This window comes from Oryzias melastigma, linkage group LG10 (assembly GCF_002922805.2).
Source record: "Oryzias melastigma strain HK-1 linkage group LG10, ASM292280v2, whole genome shotgun sequence".
NCBI lineage: Eukaryota > Metazoa > Chordata > Actinopteri > Beloniformes > Adrianichthyidae > Oryzias > Oryzias melastigma.
Genome location: NC_050521.1, coordinates 13,234,729 through 13,242,616, shown reverse-complemented (window position 1 = coordinate 13,242,616; position 7,888 = coordinate 13,234,729).

Here is a 7,888-nt window from a genome sequence, read left to right as displayed (position 1 = left end):
GCGTGGATATGCAGAAGATATTACTTGATAGTACATAGACATGAACAAATGTTCTATAAACTTGTTCAGTTGACATAGACAATGGACCAAAGACATATTTTTGGCACTAATGGAACCCCATACAAAATCAACTCAGGTCAGGGGGTCATCCATTTGTATGCATGTATTTGTTTATTTATATAAAATTACTGCATATTAATTTAATTGTTTTGACTTTGTGATTTTTATATTCTGTGTTTTGCTTGTAGTGGTCATTCAGTGTATCATGCACTTCATTTGGCTTTGATCCAATTAAAATGAGCAGGTTTTAAATGATTTAAATTGTTAATTAGAACCCACAAGGTAGTCAACTCCAGGATGGACGCCTAATACATTTAAGAGGACATACATATTCAATCAAATATTACCTTAGATGGCATCTTTGTCACACAAGCATTTAGCTTTCCTTACCATAAACAATCTGTTAAATGTACATTTGGAAATAGCTACAAATGGAACTAAAGTTCCCATGATTGGTGCAACTTAGCCATCTCCCTCAAGCAAGTTCTGTGCATTCTTTGTTAGATTCCTCAGAAAGATTTCTGCATTTCTTGTTTTTCTGGAAATTGAGAGTTTTCTTTATTTTTCTCTTGGTTGAGGTCATGTGGCAGGAATGCCTATATGAGCACTAACTTTAATTCCAAACTTGATCATTAAAACCTAAAAAAAATATCAGAATTAATGTATATATATATATATATATATATATATATATATATATATATATATATATATATATATATAAGAGAGTGTTGTCCTGTATTTATTAAAAAAAAGAAGCTTTGATTTATTGGAATTAAAGTTAATCAAGAGTCAGGGACATGATTTCACAAAATCTGAGTTGTTCATGTTGATACATGCAACATAAATCTTGTAAAGAATTTTCCAAATGAATAAAGTTCCTGAATAGAAAATTTTTTTCAAATACATGAAAATTTGTTAGTATAGGAATCAGAGTGAGACAAGAAGAACATGACATTTTCTGAAGTTGTCAGAAAAGCTAAATAATGATTCTTGATATCTGTGCAAAACATTTTGTCATCATGAAAATGTCTTTGTTTTTTTGGCCTGTGAATTGAATTTATAAGCTGGAACGAGAGAAGATTTTTTGCCAAACTCTGCATTCAAATATCCCTGATGTTGTAGTTAAGGCTTCATAGTGAAGTAGTAAGAAGGTCAACATCTTTATTTTGGTATGTTTGTGTCCATTTGTGTCGATTTTTGTCTGAGTTTATTCCACATAAAGTTCCTTCTAAATAATTTAACATTTTTTCTGCCTTTTGTATGATGGATTCCTATACTGCAACCCCTGTGACCCCGACTTGAGTCAAGCTGTAGAAGAATTAGATGAATTATGCTCTTAATAAGGAGGACTTCTTCCAGCCAATTGCAGAAATTCACTCATCTCAAAGTAAACATTAATCCCCCAAAAGCCTTCTGTGGGCTGTCATTTTTATTTAATAATTTCAACAGAGCTCTGTTAATTCATTATTCTAATTTAAGCTTCCTAACAAAAGAATTAGTCCACATCTGACATCAAAATCAGCTCTAAAGCTCCTCAGTGAAGTTTGCAGGACTCCTCCTCAAATCTGTAGCAATTTTCCATGGTTTTGGCCAGATCAGTCACGGCTTTACAGTTTGTCAGGGAGCATTTGCTCCAGCAGCAGGTGAAAACCTGGGAACTCTTGGCCTCAGTTTCTTAATGAAATAATCCTGCTGGAATTTCTGTGAGCTGTCTCCAACTGTGACACCAGTAAACACAACCCTTAACCTCACCTGCTGACTGCAACATCCCTGTAAGGGTAAGTTGATGCTCAGGTTAGCAGGGTTGAACTGGTCTTTTTTTGTACGGCAGAGAGGCTCAACAGGCAGTGAATGTAGCACCATGTCAGACAAAAATAATGCACTAAATGTAAACGCAAACAGCATGAATATTGAGAAATTGTGGCAAAAATACATCAACTTACTAAGTCCGTCTTTCTCTTTGGTACCCTGTTTGGTTGGAAAATGTATTTATTTAATAAAATTCCATCGTCAATCATTTTTCTAAAGTAAACAAGGTTACATTTTTGTCATAGAACATCACTGAATAAATACACATCTGGGTGAGACAGTTTATTTGTAATAAACAGTTACTGTTCTCAAAGATGGAGCTTCTGTGTGTTCTCCACTCAAACGAAGCCTCAGTTTTTTCAGCTCTGCACAGACACAGAGACTTCTACCCAAACTTGGTCTGTGGGCCTGTTGGCAGGGTTTGCAGCACATCCTCCAGTGAAAGAGCTCCACCTGCTGGGCATAGAGCAGAAATGATTCAACGGTTGTCAGTGGAAAGCTAAAATGGTTTTCGATGGAGGTTAACTAAGGATAAAATAGCCAAAGGAATAAACTTTTTTTTTCTTCTCAAGATTGATTCAGAAGGATAGAGGGGAGTAAATAAAGGTAAATAAATGGATGATGTCTCTTTTCACCCTCTTCAAGTACTGGATGATTTGTTCTTTTTTCAGCAGCTGGTCCAGTTTTCCAGAGTTGGACCAAAACTGTGGAATAAAGCATATCCAGTGCTCAAATTCCCCGGCAGTCACAACAGTTCCAGGTTAATTATGATTCACAGCTGTTTTCATTTCAGTTAATTGCCCTCTACCTATCTAAGTTCATGCTTTTCAGGTCATTTGCTCTGTTCAGTCACCAGCTTTGTTTCTGTCATGTTTTGGTTAATTCATTAAATATGTGATGAAATGTTTCCACCATTAAGTCTTGTCTCCAGTGTTTGGATCCTCACTACCATCCCAGACACAAACAGAGGTTCTAACAATTTTAATATATAGATATATTATATTAATTGAGTTTAGCACATTCTAATACACGCTTCCCCCAGCATCTAAAGAAAATGTCATGTTTTACTCTGTTTTCTTGAATTTTTAACTCAAAATCTGCTGGTGGGTTTTATTCAAAACAGAGGATATTTTATTTTGAAAAGGAATTTGCATTTGCTGCAGTCAAAAGTAATTACGTTAAAGTTGTTATTTATAGAAAAATATCACAGTTTTTAAATTCAATTATTTTAAATGTTTGAAAGCTACACTTTCTAAAAGAATAGCTAAATGGCCACATAAAAACAAAAACAAAAAATTCTAAAAGATTAATTAGAATTTGGTGGTTCTTTTGTCATTAGAGGTTGCAGACCTCTGGTCTAAACTATATAAAAAAACATTATTTTTACAGAAAAATTAAAATATAAATAATAAAAGTGAGCAACATAAGGACTTAAGAAGACATCAATATCAGTTTTGGGTACTGTGCATGATGTTGGTAAGGAAAATACTGATTTAAATCTCTTAAGCATTTAGATGTTGAAAAAAAAACTTACTTATTATTTCTTCAAACAGCTTTGATAGAGTTAACTCCTACATCTGCAGACATCTGACTTGTAAGATGTTTGCAGCAAGATTTAAATAAAAGAATATTCACTGTATCAGACTATGAAAAAAACTGCCAGAGTATCAGCTTGAGCACATATATACAGTGTTGTGAATGTTGTCGTCATTTTGTCATTAATAACATGACTGAGATATTTTACTGAGTAAAGCACATCAAGCTCAGTTTTAGACATTTAAAAAACAAGAATTTGGTTCAACAGATCAGCACAGCACTCTTATTAGAATGATATAAAATGACATTTTGGGAAATAATGGGAAACCGGAGACATTGTGCAGCCCTACTTATAAAAGTTATCTTCTAAAAGAAACTTTTTAAATATATCTACTTACAAACTTCAAATCAAATAGCCAGTGTTTCGCATTCAGTTCCTTAGATGAATCATTGACATACAAATTGAAAATTGGGGACAAATTGCCCCCTTGCCTTACATCATTACTCAGACCAAAGGTGGATGAGACACCTGATCCCCACCTGACCTGTATTCTCTGATGAGAGTATAAGTATGCTAATACTCTTACAGTATACTACAACGCCCCACGATTGATCATCTTCAGAAAAAGTTTGGTGGAACTTATCCTTAGAAAGATCAAAAGTGCACATAAAAACATAGGAAATGTTGATGTTTGGATTTATTGACAATTTCTTTTCATGCATAAATACAAATGTTGGTCCCATATTTAGCTTTAAAACCAAATTGGTCATCAGAATAAAATACAAGAAAGTCCTTTGACTTCACATGATCATTAACCAACAGTCTTCTTCATCTTAGAAACAAATCATTCTTTTCCAAAATGACCATTTTCCACATGTCTGGGTGTTTCCACCCAAATGAATGAGCTGTCACAGTCAACTTGAAGGTTTCACAAGAGTTAATTGACACCTTATGCTGTCAGAACCAACGCCACAGTGACCCGATCTGTTCTTGAAGCACGTTCTCACCCATACAAACGACCAAAATGTCTTGACTCTGTCACAGTTTAGTAACTGATAATAAATATTTAACATCTAAGTTGGAATTTCTTCACGTTCTCTTTGAAGTCCTGCCCTCGCTCACCTGTTGACCACCTCCCACCCGCGTTCCCACCTCTTATTAGACTGCCCGCAGCTAAAAAAAACGACAGAAAACTTACAGATTGGTTTCATCCACATCTGTTTTTCATGTAGGAGTCTTTTTGAGCTGTCATAAAAATCCAAGCGCAGCGGTGACCCTTTGGAGGGGCTCACGTCACTGAATTCTTGCTCAAAACTGCTCTGCGGTCAGGATTATGGAGTTATGACTCCATACATAAACATTCGATTTACTGGAATCTGCTTTCGGAATAACAATGATAGCTCTCATTTATATATACTTTAAAATCACCACCGGTCCTATTCTGCCAAAAGCTTTTAAAGCTGAACAGTCCTTGAGGCAGCCAATAAAGAAGATGAAGCAAAAAGAGAACAAAAAAAAACTAGTTGTGAGTCCCTTGTGTTTAGTTAAACGATTTCCGCCAAATGTGTGATTTTCCCTGCAGAGGTAAGCATATAATTGCATAGAAGGTCATTGTTTTTTAGTGGATCTCAAACTTGTAAAGCACATTATTAAACTAATAAATCTTTCAGCACAGAGGATCCAGAAGGTTGGATGATATTAGGTTACCAGCGTGGAGCAATCTGTCATTTTTTACCACAAAGAGAGGATCCTCTGAGGGATGTCAGCGTTAAACTGGCCCTCCACCTTTGTTAAACTGTACCTGAAGGTTCTCTGAAAATAAAGAAAACATTTAAAAAAAAAATGCTGATGTGATAACTGTAATCATAGAGATTTTGCAAATAACGTAATAAAAGCAAATCATAAATGCAGATAATGAGAATGTAAGAAAACTGGACACATAAGAACTCTTTTTTATTAAATATAAATTTTAAGAGCAATTCAATTGAAGCATTTCTCCTCTCAAAAAGATGAATTTTTTAATTTTCAATGAATCTAAGGGGTCGCTCTGTTGCACAAAAGTTATGGATTCCTCAGAATTGCAAAACTGTCATCCCCACAGGGATTTACTTTCTGTACAGCTTCCATCTGTCAGAACTTTTTCATAAAATTTTGAGAGATGTTCTTATTTTATGCAGCTCAGTGATTTATGTCTGTGTGAGAAGTTGAAAACAGACCCAGCAATAAAAAATAAAAAATAAAAAAACATACGATTTTGTCACAAATGTTAACATCCAGAACAGGAATATTTAACGCTGGAATACAAATGTGGTGGCTGTGAACTAAAACAGACCCCAGAGATTTCTTGGCAAGTATTTGTAGTTTTACACCATCTAACCACATCTTTTTTTTTTTTTAAGTCTTTCTATTATCCGATTCAGAAGTGGCAAAAAGGCTTGACTTGTTATACTGTCGTGAATTTAGAGAGGCCATTAAATCAGTAATTATTGGCACCTGCTGTGCATTTGTAATGATTATTTTCAGCACGAAACATTACTTTTAAAGACTGAAGAAGTTTCCACTCCTGGGGCTTTGTGAGGTGCCTATTTTTTTTTTTTTTTTTTTTCTTGGCAAACCTTGGCCAAGCATTAATTTTTCCTCCAAGCTGCGGTTTCTGTTTTGATATGCTGTCATGGATCTGATTTCCCTTTCCGAAGATGGACGCATGACCACAGCCAAGGACAATAGAAGCCAGCCGACTTGAATGTTGGAGGGGAAAAAAAAGATCTTTTAAACTTCCTGTGTCAGCTCCTGGGGAGAATTTGGCAGAAGGAGAACTTTTTGTGAGATTCAGCAGTTACCGGCGCTTGCTTTGGGAGAACAGTGTGAAGCTGGATGGAAGTCAGAGGAGCCCCAGAGTCTTTGGAATGACATTAGAAGTGTTTCCAGACTGACAGGCGTCAACAGTGTTCTTTTGGACATGCTGAGGGCTTGTATTTGATCTTCATGTGACAAAAAGCCAATGACGTTCTTCTCACAATGAAAGCTGAGAATAGCAGATGTTTACTGTTTCATACAAAATTCACTGTCAAAAAGATTCAAATGTTCTGTTGAAAAATCCAGGTAGGTACTTTTAACTAGTCATTCTGAAGCAATCTCAGAGATATTCTTTACGTTTATTCAGTTATAGATGATGATTATGTTCAGTTGTTCAAGTGAAAAAGCATCTATGACCACTTGTGTCACTCAATCATTTTAATCTCAAACCTTGATACAAATTAATGATTATCTTGCAACACATTTGCATGTTAATTTGTAGTATCATTCAGTATGTATTTTTTAAGTTTTGCTGTTCACCTTTCAGCATATCCTCTCTGCTTTGTTTTTTTTCTGTCCTTGAAAATTGCTGATAAACAAGTTATTAACTATATTTCTTCAGTTTTTGCATTATCTCTAGAGAGTCTCGTGATTGACCTTCCTCGTGTTTTGTCTGCACTCATACTCCACCAAAGTCCTTGAATTCCCATTTCAGCATGTGAATGTGTCGTCTGATCATGCTGACCCTGTCTGACCCCACTCTGTGACCCAGAATGTGACAGAGTTGGTATGAAAAACTAAGAGATTGGTGTCATTTAATCATAGAAACAAACATAGATGAACCATTAGCTGTGTACTTTGGTTTTATATGATTTTGAAATCTCTTTCGTGCCCGTTTCTGGCATGTTATAATTGTCTGAACACACAAGATCCAGGTATTCTGTCGCAGGCAAAAAAAAAAACATGCTGGTCATTGAGTCCTGGAGTCTCTCCTCTCTCCTGCAGCCTTCGCCTAATAATGTGAAAATTATCTTTCCCTTCATCCTTGAATCACTTCTTAGTTCAGAGCAGCATATACAGTGCAGGTCAAAAGTTTGGACACACCTTCTCATTCAAATTTTTTTATTTTATTTTTGTTTTCATGACTATTCACATTGTAATTTCTCACTGAAGGCTGTAAGGACTCTTTGACCAAGAAGGAGAGTGATGGAGTGCTGCGAGAGATGACCTGGTCTCCACAGTCAGGTGGACCTGAACCCCATCGAGATGTTTTAGGGTGAGCTGGACTGCGGAGTGAGGGCAAAGGGTCCATGAAGTGCTAAACGCCTCTGGGAACTCCGTCAAGATCGTTGAAAAACCATTTCAGGTGGCTTCCTCTTAAAGCTCACCAAGAGAATGCCAAGTGTACAAAGCAGTAATCAGAGTGCGGAGAGTAAATAGTATCACAACAATTTGTGCATGTGTAATTCTTGATTTGTACGTAACTGTGCACAAAATGTATTTTATGAGTTACAAATCAAGAATTCGGGGTGATATTGTTTTCTCTCCATAAAAGGTTGGCTACTTTGAAGACTCTAGAATATTAGGTACAATTTCAGTTATTTCACCTTTTTTTATTTTTGTTAGGTACGTAACACCACACATGTTCATTCATAGCTTTGATGCTTCAGTGTGAATCTACAA